This window comes from Cololabis saira, chromosome 6 (assembly GCF_033807715.1).
Source record: "Cololabis saira isolate AMF1-May2022 chromosome 6, fColSai1.1, whole genome shotgun sequence".
Classification (NCBI taxonomy): domain Eukaryota; kingdom Metazoa; phylum Chordata; class Actinopteri; order Beloniformes; family Belonidae; genus Cololabis; species Cololabis saira.
The window spans coordinates 2637348-2652500 of record NC_084592.1 but is presented as its reverse complement, the minus strand read 5'-3'; the positions used below and the strand labels follow the sequence as shown (position 1 = coordinate 2652500).

The window sequence follows — 15153 nt, the reverse complement described above, 5'->3', positions numbered from 1 at the left end:
ATGCAGCTGTTTTAACTGGTTATCAGTATAAAAGACACCTGTCCACAACCTCAAACAGTCACACTCCAAACTCCACTATGGCCAAGACCAAAGAGCTGTCAAAGGACTGAGAAACTAAATTGTAGACCTGCACCAGGTGGGAAGACTGAATCTGCAATAGGTAGCAGCTTGGTGTGAAGAAATCAACTGTGGGAGCAATTATTAGAAAATGGAAGAGATACAAGACACTGATAATCTCCCTCCATCTGGGGCTCCACCAAGATCTCACCCTGTGGGGTAAAAATGATCACCAGAACAGTGAGTAAAGATCCCAGAACCACACAGGGACCTAGAGAAGGACCTGCAGAGAGCTGGGACCAGAGTAACAAAGGAACCATCAGTAACACACTACGCCACCAAGGACTCAGATCCTGCAGAGCCAGACGTTCCCCCTGCTGAAGACAGGACATGTCCAGGTCTGAAGTTTGCTAGAGAGCATTAGGATGATGCAGAAGAGGATTGGGAGAATGTTATATGGTCAGATGAAACCAAAATAGAACTTTTTGGTGGAAACACAACTTGTCGTGTTTGGAGGAGAAAGAAAGCTGAGTTTCATCCAAAGAACACCAAACCTACTGTGGAGCATGGGGGTGGAAACATCATGGTTTGGGGATGTTTTTCTGCAAAGGGACCAGGACGACTGATCCGTGTAGGGAAACAATGAATGGGGCCATGTATGGTGAGATTTTGAGTGAAAACCTCCTTCCATCAGCAGGGCATTGAAGATGAAACGTAGCTGGGTCTTTCAGCAGGACAATGATCCAAACTCATCGCCCGGGCAACGAAGGAGTGGCTTCGTAGGAAACATTTCAAGGTCCTGGAGTGGCCTAGCCAGTCTCCAAATCTCAACCCCATAGAAAATCTTTGGAGGGAGTTGAAAGTCCGTGTTGCCCAGCGACAGCCCCAAAACATCACTGCTCTAGAGGAGATCATGGAGGAACGGACCAATCACTTCTCTAGAGGAGATCATGGAGGAACGGACCAATCACTGCTCTAGAGGAGATCATGGAGGAACGGACCAATCACTGCTCTAGAGGAGATCATGGAGGAACGGACCAATCACTGCTCTAGAGGAGATCATGGAGGAACGGACCAATCACTGCTCTAGAGGAGATCTGCATGAAGGAACGGACCAATCACTGCTCTAGAGGAGATCATGGAGGAACGGACCAATCACTGCTCTAGAGGAGATCTGCATGGAGGAACGGACCAATCACTGCTCTAGAGGAGATCTGCATGGAGGAACCGACCAATCACTGCTCTAGAGGAGATCATGGAGGAACGGACCAATCACTGCTCTAGAGAAGATCATGGAGGAACGGACCAATCACTGCTCTAGAGGAGATCATGGAGGAACGTACCAATCACTGCTCTAGAGGAGATCATGGAGGAACGGACCAATCACTGCTCTAGAGGAGATCATGGAGGAACGTACCAATCACTGCTCTAGAGGAGATCATGGAGGAACGGACCAATCACTGCTCTAGAGGAGATCTGCACGGAGGAACGGACTAATCACTGCTCTAGAGGAGATCTGCACGGAGGAACGGACCAATCACTGCTCTAGAGGAGATCATGGAGGAACGGACCAATCACTGCTCTAGAGGAGATCTGCACGGAGGAACGGACCAATCACTGCTCTAGAGGAGATCTGCACGGAGGAACGGACCAATCACTGCTCTAGAGGAGATCATGGAGGAACGGACCAATCACTGCTCTAGAGGAGATCATGGAGGAACGGACCAATCAATGCTCTAGAGGAGATCTGCACAGAGGAACGGACCAATCACTGCTCTAGAGGAGATCTGCACGGAGGAACGGACCAAATTACCAGCAACAGTGTAGAAAACCTTGTGAAGACTTACAGAAAACCTTTGACCTCTGTCATTGCCAACAAAGGGTTAATAACAAAGTATTGAGATTAACTTTTGTTATTGACCAAATACTTAGTTTCCACTGTAATTTGCAATTACATCCTTTAAAAATCATACAATGTAATTTTCAGAATTTTTTTTTAAGTTTGTCTCTCATAGTTGAGATATACCTGTGATAAAAATTACAGGCCTCTCTCATCTTTTGAAGTGGGAGAACTTGCACAATTGGTGTCTGAATAAATATTTTTTTGCCCCACTGTATCTCCTGTAGTGGTCTATGTTGCAGCAGATCTGAAGAAACCTTTGATTGAAGATAGGTCGTTGGTGAATCACTGTGTTGTGAAGAGGATGCTCAGGGTCACCCAGTATCATCTTCTTCAGCGTATCAAGTATCCTGCTTTGCACAATAAGCTCAAGAGGCCCCAGAACACAGCCAGCCATGTTTATTCGTTTTTTTCAATTTCTTTAAATCAATGGCTGTCATGCTGCTTCCCCAACTTCGCACCGACTAATTGGGGGATGACATTGCAATCTCAACAACATAAATAAGATTTGTACGACATCTTGCTGCAAACGCGGAAGTACCTACACTTCAAGTATTGGAAGTCGGAGATGTACGGCGTGAAGAGAAATGGTGAGAGTACAGTGCCCTGTCATGCTCCTGAGGTGCTGACCACCTGGTTAGACAGACAACCATTCAGTCTCCCAAACTGTGATCTGTTTATCATGTAGTCAGTAATTCAGGTGATTATGGAGGTATCCACCTATATCTTCTGGAGTTTTTTTATGTAGTATTACAAGCTGAATGGTGTTTAATGCACTGATATCGAAGATCATGATCCTCAAGAGCCTGCTTTCTCCAGGCGACTTTGGGCTCGTTGAAGCAGGCAACTCCGACTCAAACTCCACAACAAAAAGTCAACTGCAGTGGTTCCTGGAAGGTACTTGTTGTGATTCAGGACTTTCATGATGAGGGATGTTGGAGCAGCAAGTCTGTAGGCATTAGGAAAATATGTTTTTGGGACTGGATCCAAGCACAATGTCTTCCACAGCACTGGAACCTTCTCCTGGCTCAGGCTGATCTTAAAAAGGTGCTCGAGAATCCCGCTTTAGTGGTCCGCACAGGCTTTCAGGACTCTGGGCTGACACCACCTGGACCTGCACCTGACTGCTAGAGAGAGTGGGAGGGGACCACAGCATCTCCTCATGTGGTAGGAGACAACAATGGAGCAGCAGCAAGTCCATGACTGAGGTGGAAGATGAGACAGCTGAGGAGTAACAGGGAAGCTTTGGATCAAGAGGCAAGTTGAAGACGATCCATGCATCTAGTTCAGGTGCGTTAAAGCAGTGAAGGACTATAACTGGACAATCCTGATCCTAGTGTCTGGCACAGCTTGGAAAGGTCTGCTTGGGTACAGTATGTTGATTAGGCTGCATATGCAACATATGTTTTGAAGTGTAAAAGAGTTACTCATAAAAATCTTTTAACAACATTGTGGCATCATACAGAATTTTAAAGATGTATCTGACCAGAAAGATACTAGAGAAATCCACATACTCAATCTTGTATCCATCACATTTTCTGCACTGTTCTCAATTGTGCTGATTTTACAGGGCTCCAAGCACTTTAAGTAATGGATGTTTCCCTACATAAACTCACTGGATTGGGTCACTGTCAGCTTGTCATCAAGGTCTACACAAGTCTTTCAATGGCCCCACTAATAAAGTGTTTAGGTAGTGCAATATCTAAAGTATGCAGAACAGTTGAAAAGAAGAAGAGGGTTGGGAAACATTGGTCTAAAAGACCAGGCTGCAAAATGCAGAAATTCAGATAGGACATATTAGCTCATCTCACCAGAACTCCTTTTATGATTGTGTGGGTGTTTTGTGATTGAGCTGACTAACATCTATTAGGTTTGCTGCACGAAAGATTTAGTGGAACATTAACGTTCCATCCATCCATCCATTTTCAAATGATTATCTGGGACCAGGTCGCAGGGGCAGCAGTCTGAGCAGAGATAACCAGATTTCCCCCACCCCAGAGACGCTTCCCCTCCAGCTCTTCTGGGGGGAGTCTGAGACCAGCCCAGAGACATAGGCCCAGTCCCAATCCCCCCACTACCCCTACTTTTCAGCCCTACCCCTAAATGTTGCAGGTTCCCGTGAGGGCAGTGGTGTCCCAACTCCTCTTTTCACCTATTGGTAGTGGGCATATCTAGGGGTAGTGAGTATCAATCTAGCCCTACAGATCGAGGGTTTTCAGATGCACACTAGCTGACCGAGGGCCAGAAAAATTTCCCAGAATGCTTTTCGTCGTCATTTGCGGACTGAATCAAAGAAAAAAACATGGCGGACATTTCTTATTTTTTTGTGAATAAAAATCAATATTTTGAGTTAGTTTCTGCATAAAAATGCGTTTTGATTACATTTCTAGCGAGAAATATATATTTTACTTTCATAATATTCCCTCAGTGAATGTACATAATCACTCGCTAGCCCGTTGTTGAGAAGTCTTTTTCAAACCTCGCCAGAATAAAGGCTGATTTATGGTTCCGCGTTACACCAACGCAGAGCTTACGGCGTAGGTTACGCTGCGACGCGCGCCGTACGCTGTACCCTACGCCGTACCCTACACCGTACCCTACACCGTAGGCTCTGCGTCGATTTAACGCAGAACCATAAATCAGTTCCTGAGCCGGGAGGCAGTTCTCATTCCGATATTTTTGGAGCAAATTTCTTAACAGGCGTAGCTACAACTGTGTCATCTATTAAACCAACATTTATCTTCCTAAACGGTTTATTTCAGCCAGCGGTAATTCTCCACAGAGCTGCAGGTTTCTCCCCGGGACGACGGCGCAGGTTGACCCGGCGATCACGTCTGTACTCCGGCCGTGAGCTGCTGCTGCGCCCGGGTCTTATCGCCGAAAACATCAGATCAAATTTCTTAACAGGCGTTATTTGGATAAACTGAGCCCAGGTTGGGGATCTTAACGGTTACTTTTACGCCTGAAAAAATATTAAAACTTAATAAAGTGGCATATTAACAGCGCTACAGCTGAAATTAAAACAGCTTTTAGCTCTGGGCTTCCTGATATGGCGTGACGTATGTGCAAACGTAACTACGCAATCGCTTACGTACCTGAACGTAAACCACGCAGTGACGTAGCAAGCAAAATTTAGGGGTAGTGCTGAAAAGTAGGGGTAGTGGGTGTATTGGGACAGGCCCATGGGAAGATTTCAAGGGCCCTAAAAATGTGTGGCTTGATTTTTAGGGCTAGTGGTAGAAAGTAGGGGGTGTATTGGGATTGACCTATAGTCTGTCTAGCGTGTCCTGGGTCTTCCCCCGGGGTCTCCTCCTGAAGGGACATGCCTGGAACACCTCCCTAGGGAGGCGTCCAGGCATCCAATACAAATGCCCAAGCCACCTCAGCTGACTCCTCTCATTCATTTTCCATTCTACCAAAAACAAATGGCATCTTACATTAATACTTCACCTGAGCAACATCTAAAACATGCAGGACAGTGTGCCTTGAGGAACAGGGTTGGGAAGCACTGAGTTAAGACAGTTATTCTGGCTTACAGCATTGACAGTCATCACAATGACAGAACACAATTTAAAGACACGAAAACAGCCAATCCTACATTCACAGAGTAAAAAACACTGGAGTTTCAAGAAGAAACTTGTTTCCATGTTGCCAGGGCCACTATCTGCTAAACCATATCCATCCCTCTAGAGTCTAGAGCTATCTCCCACCCTCCATCTAAATCTGGGTTGCAGCAACAGCTGATCCTTCAACAATCTATTTTTAAAACTTAAGTTGGCAGAAGCGGTCAATATTATCTGGGCTGACATACCAGCCTGTCAAAGACTTTACCGTCTCTCTCTTAAAGCCATAGAGATTCAATCTTTGTTGTTTCATGTTAGAGCCCTGTTAAGCTCTGTAGTTGCTACTCTGGAGTCTGAGCCTTGTCCAACTCTCCCAAAACTCAGCTAGTTCACATTTCTGACACTGTAAATACACTGAGACCAGAAATCAGTACCGCTACAGGAATGTGCAACCCAGACACCACACAGTAATGGAAACTGAACTCAGCTGAGCAGTGAAACAGTCAGCCAAAAAGTAGAAACAGTTAGCTAAGTCACACACCCCCCAGTTCTGCAATGTTCTGCAGAGCGCAGAACTTTGCAGAATTCTAGAAATTGCCCCAAGCAAACCCAGCTCAAAAAAGGGAGGGGATGTCAGTTAATGCAATATGCAAAGACATTGAAACATCTAGGTTTTGTTTGCAGAGGCTAAACTTCCTCCCTGCTGAAAAAAAGCCAGTGATAGTTCATCTTTTCATTATTTCACCATAGGAAAAAAAATCAGCGGAAGCTTTTCAACAAGTGCAAACTAGTTCAGTAATTTTTTTTCAGGGTTATCATTAGGCACGTTTCCACTAGCAGGAGTAGCGGGTAGATTTGTCCGGGCCAGAACATTGGAGTGTGTCTCCATTACCAAAAACAGCCCTGCAAAAGTGACTTTTAGAAACCTTTGCAGCGAGAAAAACGTCCTTGTAGTAGGAGAGGTACTCAGCCAACCTCCTGCTAATTACCATCAGTGTTGCCAGATACCCAAAACCAAATTATCGTACAGAGAGCCCATAACTATTGTATTTCGCATAAAATTATTGTATACTACAATAACGTCGAATGAGAAACGAGTTTTCTGATGGCGCGGGCTAAAGGCCTGGACACACCAACCCGACGGCCGACCGTTGGCAGAAAAGCAGTCTGGCTGAAAGTCGACTCTCGTCTCCCCGAGTTGGTCAAAAAAATACTCCCGAACACACCAACCCGACTAGAGCGTACGTTCTCTGCGTGTGCAAAGTGTAAGGCGGTAGTCCCTTGTTTTTTGCGGGGGTTACGTTCCAAAAAGGACTCGTGATAGGTGAAATCCGTGACGTACTGTAGTAACCTTTATTTTTTTCACAATTATCATACAAGGCTTCAAATTGCAGAGATCGGTGCAGAATGTTTTGTCAACATTATAGGTTTTGGAGAAAATTTGCAAACTTAAATTTGGCAAGCTGTTTTACGTACATGTACATGTACAGTACATATTAAACCGGAACGTTATTGACACACAGGAAGTGAAGAGGCGGGGAGACCGTTTGGCCAATCAGAATGCAGAACACAATGCACAATGCAAATCCATGAAGCAGCGAGACGTGAAAGGAGAACCGCGTTATGGCGAGGGATTACTGTACATCCTCATAACTGCAGGCGGCAATAATCTGTGATGTCGCACAAAAACAAAAAGGAAAAAAAAAAAAAAACAGAAGTGACGGATCACTCTCTGAAGTGAGCGCACTGTTTTCACGTCTGAAAGAAGTCAAGAAGGATCGAAAATAAGATTCTAATAATAAAAATATAATAAGACCAAACACAAGCCAAAGTCAAACTTTCAAGATGATAGAGGGTAGTTTATCGTTTGTACCATAGCTGTTTAGCCAGTATGTTTACCATCATCATTTCCGGTTAACTCTGATGGGCTAGTCAAGGGCTAGCACTCCACCAATCAGATTGGTCAGAACTGCCTGACGGATAGCGACCGATTCTACATGTGGAATCGGCCTAAATGAGCACTGAAGCCGACAGCACGGGACACACCAACCCGACTCCAGTCACCAACCGTGCCCGACAGCGTCGGCGGCGTCCGACGGCCGAGTATCGGGTTGGTGTGTCCCAGCCTTAAGGAAGCGTGTCTGTCTGAAATATCGTTATAAATAATACGTGAAAAAACACCAGATCAACTATGAACAGATTAATCTGCTGAATCACATTCCAAATCACACTAATGGTAAATTAGAGTTGTGAAAAAAATACTTGCTTTTCGAGAGGGATTGTAAATTATCGTACATTTCGGACGATTGATTATACATCTTACGGAAGTTGAAATTATCATTCAAATATGATTATTGTATATCTGGCAACACTGATCGGGATCTCTAAATTACAATTAGCAATCTCATGTGAACATAAATCATGTGGTCTTTCAATCTTAATTGCTATGACCGCAGTGTATATAAAAAAAAAAAATGCAAATAACATCCATTGTTATTTAGATCCATACGTTTTTCTTTTTCTCTTTATTCTTTAACAGCATTTTTCTTTTTTGTCTCCCTGTATCCTGCAGCAAAACATTCTACCCGAGTCCCAAATTCTATCTGGGTCTACACCAGATAGAACAGATACTTTTCTGTATATAGAGGGTCTGCATTGACGTCACTTCCCCTTACTTGCACTGAGTGGTAAAAACAGCTGCAACTAGTGGAGAAGACGGGATAACAGCTGATTATGGGCTTAAATTAAAGGCAGTTGGACTTGACAGTGACCCGTACAGTTACCCCAAGAACCAGAGGTCCATGGATAGGCCTGGGACGATAATCAATAAATCAATTAATCGCACGATAAATGAAAATGGACTCGATAATGTTTCCGGCCTCGATAAATGGCCATATGCACGCATATTTGTTTTCTTCGTCTCCGGCCTCCAAACACACTGGATGACAAGAGGGCTCACTCTGTGCATCGGTCTTAGCACCTGGGCGCGTTTGTTCCTTAGCGGAAAAAAATAAACGGAGTGAGCCATCTTGTCAATCATTCAGACTCTTTGTATCTGTGGGGGGAGGCGGAGCCTCGGGTTGAACTGAGGGAATACTTGTTAGTTTCTTTTCCTCCGCTTAGTAATGCTTAAATTCAGCGGGTTGTCTCGTCTGATCTGAGGTCGTAGGCGAAAAAAAAAGGAGAGCACGGGTGGAGAGGAGAGGGGCGGTGGCCGTCTCTCTCCCTCCAGCCCGCGGCTCGGTGCTCGGGTGATTGCCTGGCGCGCTGGCGCGGCGAGGGGGATGAGCCGGAGCTCCGTCACCCCACGCGTCCGCCGCCAAGGTCCCCCAAGTGGATGGGAGCGAAGGCTCGAACCCCCCGTTTGCTTGTTTTATTTGTTATTTAAAAGTTCTCCAATGTCAAATAAAGGTTTAATTATTACATTTGAAAGGGTGTACTTGCATTATTATGATATATTAACATTACATAAGTGCTTATTTTGGTCTTGACAATGTCGACAATAATATCGTTTATCGTCAATAATTTGTGGGACAACATATCGTCCAGCAAAATTTGTTATCGTCCCAGGCCTATCCATGGACATTAATATTTGGTACAGTTACCAAGAACCAGTTGTCCATGGACATTAATATTTGGTACAGTTACCAAGAACCAGTGGTCCATGGACATTAATATTTGGTACAGTTACCAAGAACCAGTGGTCCATGGACATTAATATTTGGTACAGTTACCAAGAACCAGTGGTCCATGGACATTAATATTTGGTACAGTTACCAAGAACCAGTGGTCCATGGACATTAATATTTGGTACAGTTACCAAGAACCAGTGGTCCATGGACATTAATATTTGGTACAGTTACCAAGAACCAGTTGTCCATGGACATTAATATTTGGTACAGTTACCAAGAACCAGTGGTCCATGGACATTAGGAATGGGCGATATTTTACCGTTCACGATATACCGTCAAAAAAATTCCCCACGATAACAATTTGTCATCTCGCGGTAAAAACGATAAATTCCCGTTGATGATGTTTTTATGTAAAGCCTGAATTATGGTTCTGCGTTAAATCCATGCACAACGTATGTGAAGGAAGGAAGGAAGGAAGGAAGGAAGGAAGGAAGGAAGGAAGGAAGGAAGGAAGGAAGGAAGGAAGAAAGGAAGGAAGGAAAAAAACAAGGAAAGAAGGAAGGAAGGAAGGAAATGAGCCTGAAAGAAAGAAAGAAAGAAAGAAAGAAAGAAAGAAAGAAAGAAAGAAAGAAAGAAAGAAAGAAAGAAAGAAAGAAAGAAAGAAAGAAAGAAAGAAAGAAAGAAAGAAAGAAAGAAAGAAATCCGTACTAGAAATTATCGTCATTTTTATCGTTATCGGGATAAATGCCAGAAATTATCGTGATACATTTTTTAGTCCATACCGCCCATCCCTAATGGACATTAATATTTGGTACAGTTACCAAGAACCAGTGGTCCATGGACATTAATATTTGGTACAGTTACCAAGAACCAGTGGTCCATGGACATTAATATTTGGCCACCAATCCAGTTTCCTGATATTTATATGAACTTAATTTCTACGCCAGGGAAATACACGAAGCAAAGCTTGAAGGCGTACAAAAGTCTTGACGCTTGGTCCGACTTCAAGGCAGGATTTGTTGTAGAAATTAAAGTGATGACGACACCGAACTTTATGATTTGACCGTTTAACGTTAGCTACCCAAAAATCCAACATTACCTGATACAAAATAGGAACCGCAAATCCACGTTTCGGTGCCTGGAATCCAGTTGTTTCTGTGAATTTCAGCGATCCATTTGTCTCTCTTAAGCTTATTTTTCTGCAGTCTGTAAAACGATAACTCTGATTTCTTGCTAAATCTTTGAGTACAGTCGATTCCACAACAGCTCTTTCCCATTTTAGATGTTTTCCAGTTGCTCAAACTGAAAGTTTACGCTGACACTCAGCCTTTCTGCCAGTCAGCCTTTCTGCCAGTCAGCCTTTCTGACACTCAGCCTTTCTGACACTCAGCCTTTCTGACACTCAGCCTTTCTGACACTCAGCCTTTCTGACGCTCAGCCTTTCTGACGCTCAGCCTTTCTGACGCTCAGCCTTTCTGACGCTCAGTCTTTCTGACGCTCAGTCTTTCTGACGCTCAGTCTTTCTGACGCTCAGTCTTTCTGACGCTCAGTCTTTCTGACGCTCAGTCTTTCTGACGCTCAGTCTTTCTGACGCTCAGTCTTTCTGACGCTCAGTCTTTCTGACGCTCAGTCTTTCTGACGCTCAGTCTTTCTGACGCTCAGTCTTTCTGACGCTCAGTCTTTCTGACGCTCAGTCTTTCTGACGCTCAGTCTTTCTGACGCTCAGTCTTTCTGACACTCAGTGGGCGAAACCCGCTGTGAAGTCGCATCTGTGACGTCATGAACATTCCCTCTATACTCTGTCGAGGTTCTAAGCTGCTGAGTCGGCTGTATCTGACATCATCACACTACAGGCCACCGATTGGTCGGGGGGTTGGAGTCAGACGTCTGAGTCAGGAGGAGGAAATCAGAGAAAGAGACTCTGACGGATTCTTGTTCATTTTATTCAACCAGCAATGGCAGCATAAGTCTGTTTGGTGATCCAACTCTGAGGTGCAGATGTTCATAAACCTGGTGCTGAGGAGAGAATTAAAAAGGGATCTAGACGGGCGATAAGGAACGACCAGATCTACCAGAAGCTTTGTCAGTACAAAGCTGCTCGCGGCTACAAACTGACTTTTCAGCAGCGCTGAGACGAGCTAAAAGAAATGAAAAAACCAGTACGTCACAGCAGCTTCGAAACCAGGCCGAGTTGAGTCGAGCTGACCTGAATAGGTACTAGTTGAAATGCACCATTTGAAGTTCCTGTCTGGCAGGTTTACCCTGAACTCCTGCTAGAGGGAACGCACCGTATAGATACTGAGCTAACTTGAACCTGAGAAAGAGGGTTAACGCAACTCCATTTCAGAAACCAGCATCATTTATACTCAGTCTATTACCACAGTAATTTACTCTATGATCATAACCTCGTCACACACAAATACCGAGTCCCTCTCTGTTTCTGCCTTTACCTAAAGGTGGAATGGGTTTAGTTTAATAATGCACTTAATCTTACAATGTAAATTTTGGAGACATTTGAACAACGGCAGGACATGTCTTTGTCATTGTTCAAGGCTGCATTAGAACCATATTTATATACTGAAAGTATCCCAGATAGCAAAAGATGTTAAATCAATGTTTAAATATGGTCAAAAAGGTAGATTTTTGGTTAAGGTTGACGATTGATGATGGATCAACCATCAATCAATCATCCAATTTTAATGCCAACGTGTAATCAATGTTGAATCAACATATTCGTGCGTCCGAAATGCCATACTAAACAGTATACACTCAAAAAGTATACTTAAGTTTGGCACATTTTTGAGTAAATATCAGTAGTATGCATTAATTGGGACGTACTACTCAGAGCCACACGGCACTTCCTGCCGTTGGGAGGGGGAGTTGTTACCATGGTAACAACTCCCCCTCCCTGTTACCATGGTAACAACTCCTGTCACAGCAGCAGTAGCAGCTGTTACCATGGTAACAACTCCTGTCACAGCAGCAGTAGCAGCTGTTACCATGGTAACAGCAGCAGTAGCAGCACCGCTCTTTCCCGCTTATCCTCGCCCAAACAAGATGACATTATATAATATCATATACGAATATTATATAATAATATTATTATATCTGCGCAACACTTAGCAACCAAACACCGCTGCATTGCATTGTGGGAAGTTTCTGCTTAGCTAGTGTCCATCAATCCATACTAATACATTTCTAGTACATACTATTGTGTACGTACTAATAGTGCTGGGCCGTATGACCAAAAATGTTAACCACATTTTTCTAATGATTTGGAAAGGAATTGCTGCAGTAAATTGGATTAGAATGGCCTATTTTACTGTCATGAGGAGGAAATATTGTAGAAAAACATTAATGTCCACACTAGTATAAATACAGGTTTGCATGGCCTCTCAAAATGATGCCGTTTACAATGAGGTGGCGGCACTTATGATTCTAATGAAGTGAGAGAATCAGTCAGACAACACTTAAAGACTTTAAGTGTTGTCTGACTGATCTTTTACAAAATTACAAGGTAGAAAATATTTATTGAACATAAAAAACTGAACATGTTTTAATTTCCCAGCATTATGTTGTTTTGGTTCCACCTCCTGGTGAATGTTAGGTAAAATTCTTATGTGGTTACTTTTTGGTTGGCCAACGATTTATGTTTGTGGTGCGCAACTGTTACGGGAGCGGCCAGTCTATTTTCTTATATTACAACGCCGTTATTAATTGTTCGTTTTTTTTCCCCACTTATTCCACCGAACACCGAAAGTGTTTTTTTGCCATTTTCGGCCGAACAATTTCGGTTACCAAACAATCGGTGCATCACTACTGTTAAACAGTCCCCTCACAAACAGTGTCCAGCGGCGCTACGTTCTGCTGCGCGGCGTTCCCAACGTTGTGTACGCTAATGTACATACTCACCGGTAATACGGTATATGAAAAATTCATATCATAAGAAAAATAAACTCTGGTATTCGGTATGAACCGGTATACCGCCCAGCACTACGTACTAATGTTTCGGATGCACTAAAAAATCTCACATACTGTTTTTGCTACTCATTAGGGTGGAAGTTTGGGATTTCGGACGCAGCTTATGTTTGTCACAGAACAGGTTTCAGCATGGTTTCATCATGGATTTAATGTTTCTACCCAACCGTATTTCAATGTTGATTCATTCATATTTTGCTATCTGGATGTTGACAATACATATAGTTAGTTGGGCAAACCTTAGTTATTTTTATTACTGCAGTTACATATACAGACATGGACGCAGACAAGACTAAAGTACACACAGTCTTGGCATTACAGCAGAATCCAATGGCCTTATTATGCCATCATACTTGCTCAGATAGTCTTAACAAAATTTGGTAGCCAACTAGGTTTACTTTGCCGGTTCAACTTGAATTTAAACTTCTAGCCTGTGTTCTTCTAAATGTGCGATGGCTATATTGCCACAGATGATCATAAATAGTTTGGACTCCCCCATCATTCTGGACTTAAAAAAAAAAATAGGGCTTAAGGTTTTTCTCCCTCTAGGTGAGTTTTTTATCTGCCATTGTTTATGTTATATTTATGTTATGTTTCTGTAAAAATTGCTCGGGGGTCAGGTTCTGGGTCTCTGGAAAGATCCTGGAGACAACTTCTGTTGGAATAGACCAGGGATCGGCAACCGCAGCTCTAGAGCCGCATGCAGCTCTTTAGCGCTGCCCTAGTGGCTCCTGCAGCTTTTTCAAAAATGTTCGACCTTTTTTTCCCTTTTTTCTTCTTTTTATTCTTTTGCTTTTTTCTCCCTTTTCCTCGACATTGACTCTTTTCTCGACATTTTGACTTTTTTCTCGACATTTCGACTTTTTTCTCAATATTTCGACTTTTTTCTCGACATTTCGACTTTTTTCCTCAATATTTCGACTTTTTTCTCAACATTTCAATTTTTACCTCAATATTTCGACTTTTTTCTCGAGATTGTACTTCAACATTAATCTTGACATTTCTCAACATTTCAATTTTTACCTCAATATTTCGACTTTTTTCTCGAGATTGTACTTCAACATTAATCTTGACATTTCAACTCTTCTCGACATTTTGACTTTTTCCTCGACATTTCGACTTTTTTCTCAACATTTCGACTTTTTTCTCGAAGTGCATAATGAAAAAATAAATCTCCCCCCAGTTCTAACTAATATAGAAACATGCAGCATGTGTTGCCTTCATTCTAAGGCTGATACAAGACTTTTCATTTTTTGCGGCTCCAGACATATTTGTTTTTTGTGTTTTTAGTCCAAAATGGCTCTAAAACATTTTGGGTTGCCGACCCCTGGAATAGACGCTATATAAATAAAATTGATTTGAACGATACAGAATCCTGCATATAGACCCCAAAAAGTTAGAAAAAGGTCCTGGAAACTGGTTACACCAGTGCCGTGCCAAAAAGTGATTGCCTGCCAGAATCTGATTTCTCCCTGAAAATGGTCTTTCACCTGATTGAAGGCCAAATACAGTTAATGAAAAGTTGTTTCTACCTAAATATGACTTGATCTCATTCTTGAGCTTCATAATATAAACACTAGAGCTCACAGGATTGCTTTTAACTCTTTTAAAAGGACCATTACAACACAAAATAGGCATTTTTACCTGCCAAGAATTGATTGAAGGCAAAATACAGTTAATGAAAAGTTGTTTCTGCCTAAATATGACTTGATCTCATTCTTGAGCTTCATAATCTGAAAACCTGACGTTTTAGCGCTATCGCTCCATGGGGCTGCTGTGCGCGCTCCCGCGGCCAGAAATAAGATTCTGGCAGGCAATCACTTTTTGTTTTGTTTTTAAACAAGAGTTTCAAGTTAGCTTTTAACTTCAAACGTAGGCTTGCTTCTGTAAACTTCAGAAATAAACCCCCTATAAAGGATAACCCGGGAAACTGTAGCAGATGTTGGGCTCATATCCACAGTTGGTAGTAACGAGTTACATTTACTCTGTTACATTTACTTGAGTAAGTTTTGGGAAATGTTGT

The 15153-nt window shown here is 42.9% G+C and overlaps 1 protein-coding gene across 3 annotated transcripts in view; it reads right to left on the bottom strand.

The window, feature by feature from the left end:
- The window catches only part of lrrfip1a (leucine rich repeat (in FLII) interacting protein 1a), a 77349-nt gene that overhangs the window by 61008 nt on the left and 1188 nt on the right, over positions 1–15153 (bottom strand). The gene's annotated exons all lie outside the window — the stretch shown is intronic.